Source organism: Metopolophium dirhodum, chromosome 9, assembly GCF_019925205.1.
Source record: "Metopolophium dirhodum isolate CAU chromosome 9, ASM1992520v1, whole genome shotgun sequence".
Classification (NCBI taxonomy): Eukaryota; Metazoa; Arthropoda; class Insecta; order Hemiptera; family Aphididae; genus Metopolophium; species Metopolophium dirhodum.
Window position 1 is genome coordinate 29,746,518 of NC_083568.1, and position 16,668 is coordinate 29,763,185.

A 16,668-nucleotide genomic window follows, 5' to 3' on the forward strand; every position below is an offset into this window, starting at 1 on the left:
AATATTTATTATACATATACTTTTATATAAATATTATAATATTATGTGTAATCATAAATAATAATATTATCATATCATGTACCGACTGGGTCTAGACGTGCGTGGACTAAAGTGCGGTGCTGTCCACTTCTGTATTATATTATGTTTTGTGTGTCGTACGAGGCGGAAAACGAGCCGACCCGCGATATTCGTTATATAATATATTAATATGTATGTGTGTTTAAATTTAAACTAGCACGCACATCCCTCGCTCATAATTTATTCACTTCCACCGGCCGACTACGCCAAAGGTAATTTTCTTTTACACTCGTGGTAGGTAGGTATAGCGTGTACTTATTTTGTTTACACAAAATTTATATTTTTTTTCGATTTGCAATTTGAAAAGGATAAAAAAATCCTATTCGATAAAACGCGTGTACGGAGTACTTTCTAGGCACACGTGCAGCCCTGTAAGTGTTTCAAATTATTTATGTGTAACGTGCGGTACCGCTCCACAGATGCAGAATTTGAAAAAAAAAATTGTATTCTGTTGAATCGATTGATCGTTATTACAGCGCTATTGCGCACGCAATAGCTACCTTGGGATGACGATGAGATAATGTGTTTAAAAATGTATATTTTTTACAGTTTTATTTATAAATATTGGTTGACTATCGTCTAAATTTTGTTCTACCAGTGAAGTATAATACAATAATATTTGGGATATTTTAATGGCATATACGCTTAATATTAGTGAGCCGTGACTCTTTTCAAAATATTTACTCTCACGGTGACGTACTCGCATTTGATAACATACTGACATAAATGTATCTATGGATAAATAAGACCATAAACGACGTATACGTTTGTGTGCTGTTTTATTGTCTGCCAAACACTTATTGAAGAACGCCGCACATTTAAAATCGTCACGTACAGTCTGAATTATTGTTTAGGTATTAATATTATTAGTTATCATTATTGTGGGTCGAATGGTTTGCGTTTAACCACGCTGAAGCCCCGGGATCGTGACGACCGTATTACAGCAAAACGGATGTTTTCCGTCGAATTTCCGCTCGCTAGGGTACACACAAACACACACAATTTAATATAATATAATATGTACATTGTACAATGTAATGCGTTGACCCAATTATATTTGCCATTTGTGTGTGTGTGTGTGAAGCTGGTGGCGATGGCGTGCGCGCATTTAAAACAGCGGCGGTGGTGGTGGAATGGTGTTCGAACGAAAGCCGCCACTAAAACTGGAGGAGGGAAAATCGCACGGCGGTGGCCCATAATAAATCTTCCCGTGGCGCAAACCTCCCTGGCCACGTTGCCATATATTATAAATATATATATAAACACAGCAGTTGTACTGGTATAACGGTTCGGTGTCGGTAACAGAGCAGCGTAGTCCTATCTCTCCCCCCTATCTCTCTCTCTCTCTCTCTCTCTCTCCCTCCCACCCTCTGTCTCTCTCCCTCACCCTCTCTGTCTCTCTGTCTCTCTGTCTCTCAGTCCCTCCATTACCATCATCTCAGTGTGAATTTTCATTCGACGACGTGTTTGGCACTAAGTGGGATTTTTTTTTATATAACGTAAGGATCGAACGATCATTCGAGAATAATTATTCTGTGCGTGTATTTTTGGCCTTCTGCAAATTAAGGATGACTTAACGGCGAGACTTTATGCTATGCTAAATGTGCGTTCACATGTGTGTGTGTGTGTGTGTGTGTGTGTGTGTGTGTGTGTGTGTGTGTGTGTGTGTGTGTGTGTGTGTGTAATATTCCACTGAAACATTTTTTTTTTTTTACATGTCTTCTCGCCAATACAAACTCTTTGGTTTTGACATTATGCACACCATTTTACTGAAACGATCAAATCCCTACGGAATTATGTAATATGTTTTATACATATTATATACGATTTATCATGTAACCAGTTAATTATGCTATTGGTAGTTCTTGTAGAACCAAAAACCACGATGGACCAGAGCGACCAATCTATCCAACATGATTCGATCGCAAAGCCATATAATATATTTTCGTTTATTTTTTAAGCTTTTGGTTTGCGTTTTACACACATTTTTATATTATAATTTTTCATGCTCGAGGCTGGGTCAGGTTAGTTATTATAAGTAAACCTATCATGAGCTACATTTTTCTTCGTGGTATCCGTTTTCGGAAGAGTACAACTACCTACTTTACTGTTGTATAGACGACCGATTGAATCGCACTGTATATTTTTTTATCCATCACGCATACTATTATAATATTATGTGATACTCTCGTTTGGAAAAAGACTCGGTATTTTCATTCACACACTACCAATTAAGGCACCACCAACTGTAATGGACCGAATAATAATAATAATAATAATTATTATTATTGTATAATATATTTAAAACAATGACGCACATATGCGGTGTCTGCAGAGTTATGCGCGTTAACTACAGAATACATAACATTGTAACATATATTTACGACGGTTGCAGAAGATAAAACAATCGTTACGCGTATCTATGTGAATTATTATACTGTATGTTCAAGCTCAGTGAACTTAATACATGTATAATGTATATATATATTTAAAATAATAATGTTCACTGTTATGCCAAACAGCCGTGTATATAAAGCTACAAATGCGCACGAGATGATTTATAAAAGTTATTTGAAAAAAAAACTGTCTAAACGAGAATTTCTAATGCGATAGAGATTATATTCCCGATGGATTTCGATATTTGAATGAGAGATGGTATAATAAATGGTAAATACGATATGATATATTTTGCTCATTCGTAATGTTTTAAACCTTTAAATCGTAAACGCACCCTACATTAAAATAAGTTATTCTTTAGACAATAAAAGAATTTTACACTGAGCATGAAAATGTAGTCACAAAGGAATTAATAATAATATAAAAATTATACGAACGTACATGGGACGTATTAAGTTTCAAAAAATTAGCATGTTAATTTGTATTATTCAAACGTAAAAAGATCAGTTTGCTATAGCTAGACGTATAAAGTTATTAAAATGCCTTGGTAACAACACAGCTGCCATGATATTAGGATTGATTCCTGACCACTGACAATTCAGTAAAAAGTTTATTATACGCCCTGTATTATTTGTAATTGTAATTTTGTATTTAATATTTTCTTTTAGATCCATCACCGTCGAAGGTCGACGTTGAAATGAGCTATATTATTAAAGTTTTATTTTTTCACTAGACGATTTTAACTCGTATTGTATTAATTAATCATTCATTACAATAACATACGGTGGGTTTCAAAACAGCGTAAAAATCATTAATACGAAAAATATAAACTAACACAAGTGATTATAATAATATGTATACTAATAACACTACAAGTGTCCGACGTCCATAGATTCTATAATTTAATATGATATATTACTGTCTATTTCGATAACAATAATATTATATATTAATGTTCCGTTCACAAACTATACGTAATATTATAGGAGTCACGCGTTCTGCGGAATAATAATAATTGATATAAGAAAACGACGACGACGACAACCTGTTGTTGCAGACGGAGCACTGCTGTACGAAGACTATATTATTTGCGGCGATTTCGGTCGTCGTATTGTTGTGGGATTTTTCTCTCGACCCCGGGAAATTAGTAGCCCTCAGCCGTCCTGCAGGTCTTCCCCGAGTTCCGGGTAGCGGTGGCAGAGGTGGCAAAGGCTGCTGCGGCGTCGGTGGGGGAGGTGCAGTCGGGGCGCGGTGCAACGGCGATTTACAGTCGACACTCGACAGCTAGCTGCAGCTGGTACACCGTCAAACCACCCGCGCAGGCAATAATTGAACCGTAAGTCACACGGTTAATACACTGTTGTAGCTGTATATACGATGGCATTTACGCGCGTGTGTTGTCGGCCGTTTGCTATATACACTATATAAATGGCCTCGGCACGATCGCTCCCGCGTGTAAAGCGTGTAAAAAGGTCGCGTCGGTGTGCACGTCCGGCCGGCCGGTCGATCGATCGATTTCATCCCCTCGGCGCTCGTTGTACGATTCTTACGTGTCCGGCCCGCGGCGAACACGGTCCGGAAACAGACGTTTAGGTATAGATAATAATATAGGTAGATATACGGAGAACTATATACAATATGTACAGTTCAGTCGTCGTCAGCGACGTTTCCACACCGATATAAAAAATATATACGCAGCCGTATTATGCAATTATATTATGCCGTTCACGGTAGGTATGGGTACACGCGTAGGTATATGACATACATTATTATGTTTAGGTGTTGCTAGTTATGATATCGATGAGCAGAGAAAAGAAACGTCCGCTCGTAGCAATTTATTTTTTTTACTTTGATACGTGTGGAAATATTATTATCTTTCCCCTCCTCAAGAGTCACCGCCGCGGTGTTGCATAAAACGCGTCGCTGGTACTAACACGCGCGTAAAGTACTGCAAAGTTCATATATTATTATTATACTGTATGAATTATATAATATAGGTACACATATTTTTAGCACCACGATATTTATACCGAAAGCGGATTCGGTGGCTTTCCATTAGGCTTTAGGCACAACTTCAAAAACCGTCCATGTGCGGAGACAGTTCTCTGGCCTTACCTAATTATGCTGAGGACGCGCGTCAGCGTTAAAGTCGTTGAGTCGAAAATTATTCGCCGTTGACTATGAAAATAAATTCCAAAATTGATTTTGCCCCTATACCTATTATGACATGATTTATGTTTATCATATTAAAAAAACTATCCGTTTAATTTATAAGTAATAACGTGCCCTATTGATCCACGCGAGATATTAACAATAAATTATAAAACGATTAAAACTGCAGTAATGGGTATTTTTTGTATTTTCAATACGAGTTTTTTTTAAAAACTTTTTACACTGATTTTGAATCCTAAACCGATTATCAACACAATCAGTCTTTGTGGAATTTTGTCAAATATAATATTACCACCATACATTTTATCATCCTTTTGATTTTATCAATATGTATTTAAACTGTGCCATCCCCGTATTATGAATAACTAAAATATAAAAATATGTATTTTTTAAAATAGAAATAGTAAACCGATACGAAAACGAAGATAAATTATCTCGGAATAGATACAATTTCGATATATATTATAATATAATGACATCAAGTTAGATTTTTTTTTCTTTTCAAATATCTAAAAACTGTAACATTATAGTACCTACCTATTATTAAAATAATTCAATTGTTTTAACTTTTTTTTACAAATTTTCAACTGCTGAAAATATCATGATTCAAAAAAACCATGTGACCCACCCCCAATTAAATGGCAATACTCTCCACCGTGCTACACGCGTGCACCATAATATATTATAATAATATTTTAATATACGTCGTTGGTATAATAATATACCTACGCGTACTTATCTGTGCTATCGTTTTACAACCAGGGTGACCAAGGTTTCCTCATTATTTTTTTCCAATTTTAATTCGACTGAAACGTAAACGCTAAAACAACGAATAAACGCCCAAAAAACCCATCTCGGTGCACCCGCAGAGTCATATCTCAGTGTTATTGTGGATTTGTAACCAATACCGTTGAACCTACAAAAAGAACAACACGAGCTGCGCACCACTGTTTAAGGGAAAAGGGTAGGTATGTATAGGTGTGTACTGTCCGCACACAATTATTATTGTTAAAATAAGATGGATGGCGATGGGGTTAGTCACAAAAACGTAATCCAAACAAACGATATTAAATTTCGGTCGCATAAATAATAATGTGGATTTTCGAGCGCGATGGGCGGCATACCTAATTCATTGGTTATATATCTGCGGCAAATGACTGATGGACTGACGGGCGTGTTGATTAAATATAAAAATAAAACACTGTCGAGTTTGATATTTCTCAACATTTTTCTGGGCATTTCGCAGGTACGATTATTGTTAATATATTATTATTATTATAGTTAAATTATATTTATTTACGCCAAGTGTTTAATATAGTATATGACTACAAACGAGACGGTACCACGGAGCAGCAACTTTATGAAGTGTATTTGAACAAAATTCGAACGAAAAATCACACATGCGTTTCCGGGCACGGATCCAGAGCAAACATCTGGGGGGTGGAGGCAATAATTTTTTGAAAAATTATGTTTCGTTTCAACTGTTATAATAATATCAGGATCTGAGAAACTGTAAACAAATTGGAGAAATAAAACTATTTTTACATTGGAAGAACTGATCGATTTTAGTATTATTTTTATGATTGTTATAAGTCGTAAACACGAATATACGATATTATAATACATTAAAGAGTCACTTACTAAATATTTTAAAATATTATAATTTATAAAGGATTTAATCCCTTGTTCATGGAACTTTCGTTTTCATATTTTATTTGTTTTAATCAATTGTTACGATTTACTCGGAAATCATGATTTTGAAGCCAAAAGTCCATTATAAATAAATAACTATTTTCACTGTGATGTTTATGAAGTTTTAAATGTGGTCATGATGTCTACAAAATAATTGAATAATTAATAGATTAAAAGAATTTTTATTTATTTTTAATTGTTTAATCACGAAAAAAAAGTATTTCGTCGAAGTTTCTTAGATGCATAAATTATAATCTATATTTTTTTTTTTGCATTAGTTTGTTAATATTTTCCCATATACCGAGAAAAATTTAGTGAAAAATATTAGCTTAATTCAAAAATATCAATACAAATAAAATATATCGCATTGTGTAATGAGAAATGCTTTGATGTCGACCCTCGACCACAAACAATTATATCTTAAATTATATGCTAAATTTATATCATATTAAATATATTTTATAAGCTCCCTGACACGTGATTATTATATTCTACAACCAACGTATAAGCCAAATAATTATTAATCAAATTTTATTTTAATTGTTGGCATCACATATGTCTGGCGGTGGTGGGCGGATATCAACGCACGACAATAGATGATCAATTATACAAATAATAATAGTAATTATTCAGTACGTGTTCGACCTCCGACTGAACAGCACGTGTACATCTTTCGCGACCGTGCGCTTTTATAGCTTCCGATAGCACTCCGTTAATTATGCCGGTGACCAGCGTACAGGTAATATAATCATTATTTTATTATTATCTGACGCGGAACATTCGACGTAATGAGCGACAAAAATACAAAAGGCAAACCGCCTTTTACAAAAACATTAAACAAAAATATCACAAACACTCACTCGAAAACACCTTCTGTAAAAAACATACCCACAAGCCATATTAAACAAATTCCCATCTACTCCAAATCAAACAGTTCAAAAACAAATCCTAGTTCGAACAAGTCAAACTCAAATGTCTCTGTAGATAATATTGACACATTACCGCCACTTCCACGCTCCACTCCTACCTCTGCCAACACCGCTGCTCTCCTAATTACCGCTGCAGCTAATCAACACGATAACCACTCCAATTCTGATAACCAAAACGTTATCGTTTTCAACGACGACAACACCCAACCCCACTCAGCATACAGCTCAGAATCACCTACCAGTTTTGCTACGATAACGGCAAACGAAAAAACTCCATCCAGGGAACAAGCAATTGTTTTCAACTCTATAGACGGTATCAGACAAATAGAATATATACTTGCAATTGGAAAACTGATCCTCCCTCGGGACATAATATTCACTTCAAGGATATCCAACAATCGTTTCTGTATTTTTTTTTCAAGCAAAGAAGTACTCGATACACTTCTTGAAAAATCCAAAACGATATCAATAAATGAACACACTATCCCTATTCGCAGATTGATTAATCCAGCCAAAAAGATCACGATATCAAATGTGTGTCCATCCATACCTAACATAATAATTCTTAACGCATTAAAAAACATCAATATATCTCCAGTCTCACAACTAAACCATATAAAAGCCGGCATCAATATTGCAGGATACGAACATATCCTGAGTTTCCGCCGCCAAATGTTTATAAATCAAGAAGATATCACCAAACTACCTGGGTCGTTAGTTATTAACTTTAACCAAACCTCATTTAGAATCTTTTTTACTGACGACAGAATCACTTGTTTCCTATGCAAAGAGGTGGGTCACACTTCTGCGTCATGTAAAAAACAAATTTCTCATAACAGCCCAATTGCAACCGTTGATGATCATACTACAGAACTACTCGAAGATATTCAGCTTCCCGAATTACCTCCAATAGACACAACCCAACCACAAAGTACCATGGACTGGAATCAGGAAAACAATGATATAATTTCATCCCAACCCGTAGCAAATACTAAAACATCCCATGTAACAATGAAAACACCAATCACCACTCAAGCCAAAAGACCTCTATCGGATACAAATACAATTAAATCTCCCACCTCCCCTACAGCACCAGGCAGCCCTATGCCTTTCATTCAACCTGAAAAAAAAAAAGCCAAAACCAGCCGCTCTAGATCCAACTCTCTCACTTCCACCGACGACAACAAAATCAACACCTCGCTTGAACCTACAGTCGCCTTTTTCAGCGACAGTGAGAATACTTCAATCACCCTGGACCAATTTAAATACTTTTTGGAAAATATTAGAAACCCTAATATTAATATATACACATTATGCGACGAAATTAATTCCAACATCTCGGACATGCTCGACTTGACGGAAAAAATATACCCTCTAATTACAGATCGTGCAATGAAGTCCAAAATAAAAATTTTATCCAACTTATTGTTCAAGACCCTTCCTCCCAACTAATTCAACCAAATGAATAAAAGGATTCCCTCAGATCTATCATTTTTCACATCAAGCACCTTCAAACCTCCTATACAATTCAAATGAAAACAAATATAATTCAATGGAACATCAACGGGTTCTTCAGTAGACTTGAAGAGCTCCAGATACTAACCAAAGAACTGAACCCTGCAATAATATGCATTCAAGAAACCAATTTTAACGAGAAAAGCAATCCCAAATTTACGCACTACGATATCTATAAACGCAATCGCTTCTCGTGTATCAGAGCCAGCGGTGGCGTCGCAATAATGATCAACAAAGATTTCCCCAGTGTCGAACTCCCTTTAATCACTGATTTCGAAGCAATAGCCGTTTCAGTCAATCTGCCTCATACAAAACTAACCATATGTAACATATATATCCCAAACAACAGAGATTTCTGCCTAGATGACATCGAACGTATCATAAAACAACTGCCTAATTCGTTCATTATAGTTGGCGATTTCAATAGTCACAGCGAGACCTGGGGATCCTACAAATCGGATCGCAGAGGGAAAATCATCGATGAATTACTTAATAACGAAAATCTAATGCTTCTCAACAACGGACAACCCACAAGAATCAACCCTACCAACGAACTATCATCCGCAATTGACCTCTCCATCGCAAACACTTCTCTCGCGCATAAATTAGAGTGGTGCACTCTACCTTATACCATCAATAGCAGTGATCACATCCCCATTCAAATATCCATCAACCACCCACTCGACGACACACACCTAGTTTATCCATCTAGATGGTCTATCAGGAAAGCCAATTGGGATCTTTTCTCATCTCTAATAGAAAAAAAAACCGAAAGCCTCCCCACCCCATTACCAGAAAATATAGATGCAGACGTAAAAGAATTTACTGACATTATAACAGAAGCAGCCTTAATCACAATAGGTAGGTCTAAGAGCAGCTCCCCAAGACCTCGCGTCCCATGGTGGAATGAAGAAATAAAAAAAGCTATCCAAAACAAAAATAAAGCTCTCAAGAAATTCCAAATCTCCCGATCGCAAGTGGACTTCATCAGTTTAAAAAGGACAAGAGCCCTAACCAGATATCTGGTTAAGAGCAGCAAATCTTTATCGTGGAAACTATATGTGTCCAGCATCGATAACCAAACTGACTCCTCAATTGTATGGAAAAAAATCAAATCTATTAGAGGTACCAACAGAAACAATATCCACTTCCTCACGGACTCTAACATCACAACATCTCCTAAAGAAGTCGCCAACACCCTGGGACAAATGTTTCAGGAGAATTCTAGTAAATCCATCTACGATCAGGAATTCTTATCCAAGGCAAACATATATAACAACCCATCGAACACAGTAGATCCCCATAATAATGTTCAAACCTACCTCAACTCGCCTCTACTCATCACTGAATTGGAGGAAGCTCTCCGTAATTGCAAAAGCAAAAGCCCCGGCCCTGACGGAATCCCCTACCTATTTGTACAAAACCTCCCAGCGAACGCAAGGACCCATTTAATATCAATATACAATTCAATTTGGAACAATAATTGTTTCCCCAACACATGGAGACATGGCCTCGTCATCCCTATTTTAAAACCCGACAAAAACAAGTTTTTTCCTGACAGCTACCGCCCCATATGTCTTTTAAATACGCTATGTAAATTACTCGAGAAAATGATTAACAATCGTCTAATGTGGCACCTGGAAAAATCTAACTATCTCACTCCCGAACAAAACGGTTTCAGACGCGATCGAAGCACTACTAAGAATATTTTAAACATTAAAAATGAAATACAAACAGCCCTAAAGTACAATCAAAGTTTAGGATTGATCAGTTTTGACATTGCTAAGGCATATGACTCAGCTTGGAGACCCAGAATAATCCACAAGCTCAACAAAATTCTAACTAAAGGTAACATGTTAGACTTCATAAATAACTTCCTCGGCACCCGGACGTTTCAGGTAAAAACCTCAAACACCCTATCCGACATATTTACACAAGAGAACGGTGTACCACAAGGTTCCACCATTTCAGTGACGCTATTCCTAATAGCCATCAATGATATCTCCGAAGGAATACGCAACCCCAACATCCCTCTTTTATATGCTGACGATTTCAATATCCTATGTCGCAGCTCCAACAGCAACACTATTCAACAAATGCTACAAGATTCGACCAACAAACTTGAATCCTGGTCAAAAACAGCGGGTTTTCGATTTGCGTCGAACAAAACTAGCCTCATACTCATCAACCAGAGAAGAAAAAAGGAAAACATAGCAATAAAAATGGGTAACCACACCATCAAGAACCAAACTCAAGTCAAAATCCTTGGGGTAATCCTCGATTCTAAAGCTTCATGGCGCCCATACATACAACACATACGAAAATCATGTCTTTCTAGAATTAATCTGATAAAAACACTTTCCCATACAGCGTGGGGAGCACAAACCCAAATGCTACTGAAAATCCACAAAACACTCATCCTTTCAAAAATAGATTACGGAGCTTCTCTAATATCCGCCGCCAAACCATCTCACCTTAGAACACTGGAATCAATACATAACGCAGGGATCCGACTCTCCATTGGTGCGTTTAGATCAAGCCCGATCAGTAGCATACTCAGCATTGCCGGCATTCCACCTTTGGACATAAGATGGTCTGAACTAACATCCAAAACCGCAGCCAGAATGGCCCGCTCCCCCCAAGGTCTTCATTCCTCCCCTAACCACATTTTCAACAATTATAAAAAATATGATTTAGACAACATAATGACTACTGAAATCAGCATATCCCCTCCGTGGCTCATCTCGATGAACATCATCCTGGACTTACACCAACTCCCCAAGAAATATACCAGCTCCACTCAATACAGGAATCTCTTCACGGAAATACTTTCATCTAAACAGCAACACGCACTTATATACACGGATGCCTCTGTCGCGGTAAATCGGGTTGGAATGGCCATCATTCACGGGGATACACATATCCAATGGAAACTATCAAACAAATGCTCCATTTACACAGCTGAAGCACTAGCCATCCTAAAAGCTATTGAGTTTGCAACAAACAAAGTTGAAGCCAAACAAATCATTATCCTTAGCGACTCCCTTTCCTCTCTCATGAGTATCCAGAACCAGTGGAAACCTACTGACTTAGCAAGAAAAATTCATAATGCTCATTCCACCGCTACCTTCGCCGGTAAACAAATATCCTTCATGTGGATTCCCGGCCACTGTAATATAAGAGGAAATGAACTCGCTGACAAGGCTGCCAAACAGGCCCACCTAGCCAACAACCCCCTTACGTCACTGGCTTTTACATACCAGGATGTTAAGAGGATCATTGCCAAAGAGGCACACAACCAATGGGAAAACAAATGGGCAGCTGAGACAACCAAGTTACATGAGATCAAAAGAACCACATACCCTTGGCCGTTCCCTGCAAACATCTCCAGGAAACAGGAGACAGCCATCACTCGCCTCAGGATAGGACACACACACATCACCCATCAACACCTCATGAAGGGAGAAGAACCTCCCATCTGCACCCAATGCGGCTCCCTACTTACTGTCAAACACATCCTCACAGAATGCCGAAGATATGAAAATGAAAGGAGGGAACTGAACCTTCCGGACCAGCTAGCCGAATCACTCAGCCCCGAACAGAGCAACCTAACAACGACATTGGTTTTTTTACACAACACAGGACTTCTCAACAAAATTTAAGTTATATTATGTTATACTGTCTTTTCTTTCTTGTATTTTTTTTTTTTTTTTTTTTTTTGTTTTTTTTTATTTTTTTTTTTTTTTTTTTTTTTTTGTTTTTTATTTTTTTTTTTTTTTTTTCTTTTTTTTTCTTTTTTTTTCTTCTCCTTCCTATTTAATGTATCTATATACAAAAATTTCTAACCCTGTATAGTATTGTATAGCATTAATGTCGTCCAATGGCCATAGTCGCCGCGGATATAATATAATAAAAAAAAAAAAAAAAAAAAAAAAATAGTAATTATTGTTACTATTGTTATTATTACATTATAGTTTTGAACACTCAGATGCGGTTACATTCAAAGCCGTATGGGTAGGTATGTTGATTGTATTCACATCGATTTTCGTTTATTATTTCAGGGCGAATTCGTTGTAATACGGTCCGATCCTTTTCGTGTGTAAATTCATGTGTGACACGTCTTCAATGACAAACTATTTAATATTTAATATTATAACTCATCGTCGGACGAAAAATTACCATGATAACGTTATGGGGAAAAAAGCAAAATTACGATGTAAATAATTGAACAGATAATGAATATTTAGCTTTTTGAATAATATATATTTATTATATTACATACCTATACAATATGCAAAATTATTGACATATTATTATACAACTGCAGCTTACTTAGTATGCAATGTACACTGACTGATATGTATAATAAGTTCAATACCATTATAATGCTATTATAATCGCGATTCGTGAAGTACATAATATATTTTTATCGAGTAGTCAAATTGTTTTTTTATCAGACAAAAGTTTCAATTTAAAATAATATTTGGAAATTATCGTAGAAAAAATAGTTCAAATTTTTCACGGCCGTTACTCAAATCATTAAATTTATTTGTTTAAATATTATATAGTACACAAAATAAAAACGAATATTAATTAATTATTATAATAGGTAGGTACCTACATGTGTTATACTACAGTGTGTGATAGAAAGACCTGACAAATAAAAATAAAAAATGATAGTTATTCTAGTTAAACGTATGAAAAATATTGTGGAAATTATATGAATATAAATGATTTTAAATTAATATTTTGATAAAGTTATCAAGTATTTCAAATTAATTTACTCCAAAAAATATATGGATAATTTAAAAAAAAAATTTTAATTAAAAATTAAAAATAAAGTAGGTATAAATTATATGACTTTATCAACGTCTGTACTATCAAAATTTTTCTAAAAATTAGATTTACAAATAGGCTATTTAGAATTTTTATTTTCAGTATTAAAAAATAAAATGAAAAATGTTATACCTTACTATTGTAGCATGAGCGTCTATGGATAATATAAAAAAAACTCATAATATTGATTAGAAGAAAAGTTATTTAATATGTCAGGTCTTTCTGGCGGTGTTTGCGGACAAAACCTAAAAAGGTGTCACACAAATTGTGGACACAAATATAACATACTGTCCGTAGACAAATTTCCAATCATTATTTTTGATATAAAGACTGTGTTTGATATCGATGATCAATAATATATAATATAATATGATTGAATTTATCGGACAGATTTTTTATAAGCATTAAGATTGTGAATTAAGCTTTTGAAATTTAAAGAAAAAAATATTGTCAAAGGAGGCATTTGTCCACGGTTAAATAATGCAATATTTATGTGGTGAAATTAATAGATTGACAGGCTGTATCAAAAAAAAAGTTGCCATAAAAACTGCGATGACAATATATTTATAAGAAAACATTCACAATACATATGATGACAATGTATGTTTTATAATAGAATGTAATATTTAGTTTGTGCTAAGTCCTGAAGAAGTTATGAAGGGAAATACTTGCGTCCGCAACTCGTTTCGCAAGGTGACCTAACTTGATATCAGCAATTAGTATTTTGGTAACGAAAACCGTGTCGGCAATCGTCATAATATTATAATATCGACCAGAACAATTATTCGTCCGCAACTATTATGCAGCCTTTTCTGTTTCACCTTAAACACTACAATATCAGCCTATTAATTATAATAATATAATATGTACATTATAGTGATTTGTATCGACCACTGCATAATATATTATTTTACATATATTATACGACGTACCTGTATTATACTACCTAACTTGCTGTAAAATAACAATATTTGGAATTTAGATGATTAATTGCTGCTTTCAGATTTAATACAATAACAGAGCTGAACGAAGTAAGGTGAGTGTCCCCCAACATACTATCTCGTTATGCTATTTTTCAGTTTGTCAAAAATGTTCATCAGACATATTAATTTATTTTTATGGTGCATAAAATATGTCACCGTTAATTATTACCCGTTATTATACTAATAATTCTAAATATTTAACGAAGACTAAATGAAATATATAACTCCAAATAAAAATAATAAAATGTTTTTTTTTAATTATTTTATCGTAATGACGTAAACTCACCTATTGGCCAAAAAATGCAGCACTCCAAAAAGTCTTAATTTATCGATTTTAATATAGCTTGACAACCTATGTGACCTATAAATAAAAACAAAAAAAATAGATTTAGTTATAATATTTGAGCCTAAATATGAAACAATATTATAATTATTGCGTAAACCGCAACACGCCAATCTAATTTTATAAAACGTCAACCAACGTAATTATAAATATATTATTTTATAGTAAGAGATAAAACGCTGATATTAAAAAGTCATTCCGTTCGTAATTTTAATATTCTAAACTTTTAATATGTAAGTATATTAGGTGCGTATGATGTTCTTAAACAATACCTTCGGTGCAAAAGTTAATAATTATGTCATTGTCGAACAAAAAGACAAAAATATGTCTTGTATCGTAACGTTGGTGTATATATTATTATTATATGTATTATAAGGTAATGACGTTTGAATCCTTAAAAAGAATGACAGAGGACGTCAAAATATCTTTCGACAGTCAACGGAGTGGAGGTGTGATTCGACAGTGGCGCAACGCGCAAAAGTATATATTTTGTGCGAGTATTATAATATCTGTGTAGTTCATGGAAATCAAAATTATAGGTAGCCGTATATACTTATAATTCTTTTAACTATTTTATTTACTGCACTTCGTTTGTATCCATTCGTATCATATTATAATTTATAATATGCTCGTTAGTCCTTAGCACAAGTACGTCTAGGGGAAGGATAAAAATCACCTAAAAATGTATGCGGTTTTACTTGGTGTAAACGCAAACGTGCAGTTTTCTATAAAATATTAAACCGCTATCTATATTACTCATGACCATAATCAGAAACCCATCCTAGCCTTTGTCTGCCATAGTTTCGTCAAACTCTTGCAGAGTCGTATCGAGCAAAACTAACAAGGCAAATATATATACATAAAGCAGCTTCGATAATTTATATTCCTGAAACTATACAATAACTTCCTATAAAGCCGATGGAGCGACGTCTCTGATCTGCGGCAAATAATCATCAGCGACGGTCGTACGTGGTATATATAGCATTCGACTGAGATATATATATATATATATTAATATTTTTTTTTACTAACGCGATCAAACGCGTTCCTACAACTGTAGGCTGGCGAATCACTCGAGTGCAGTTGCAGGCTAATGAGGGCTAGATGGATCGCTCGTTCGGACGACTATATTATAATATAATTATATTGTTATAACGATAATAATATGTTTGTGAACACAGCCTATGCCCCGTATAGTACCTATGGAAATGACCGTACATCATATTATTATGGCATTACACCACCGTGTGCGAAATTATACGCGTGCAGTTGACGTGAAAATAACGGTCGCTCGAGGAAAAAATCAAAATATTATTATTATTATTATTATTATGTGCAGTCGTCGTAACTTTCGCGTAAAAAATGCGATCGGGATCGGCAAGTATAATATTTTGACGATTTACCTGCCTATACATTGTAAAGCCATCGTACTGCCATTTCATCTAAAATCATTAGGCGGAACTTTTTCGTCATATTATAACCGTTTTGCGACCGAAACAATTCGGAAACAATATCCGCGTTGCATAATCAACGCACTCTAAAATAATAACGGCAGGCCGTGTCGAAGTTAAGCCGCGGGTCCCGTTTCGCTTCTATAGCGGGATTTGAACGGTGTGCCCGATCTTAACCGACTCGGAAAATTAATTTTTTAGGTGATAAAAATATAGTATTAAAACGGAATTGTATTTTTTTTTTTTTTTTTTATCGTCGAAAGAACAATAAT

General features: G+C 35.1%; 1 protein-coding gene across 4 annotated transcripts in view; it reads right to left on the bottom strand.

The window, feature by feature from the left end:
- Positions 1-16,668, bottom strand: part of LOC132951769 (octopamine receptor Oamb) — a 156,350-nt gene that overhangs the window by 53,253 nt on the left and 86,429 nt on the right. For 3 of the 4 annotated variants that reach the window (XM_061023706.1, XM_061023707.1, XM_061023708.1), the window contains one exon: positions 14,889-14,963. The exons of the other annotated variant lie outside the window; for it this stretch is intronic. The gene's annotated coding sequence lies outside the window, so the exon portion shown is untranslated. The remainder of the gene's footprint in view (positions 1-14,888; positions 14,964-16,668) is intronic. 4 annotated transcript variants of the gene reach the window in all.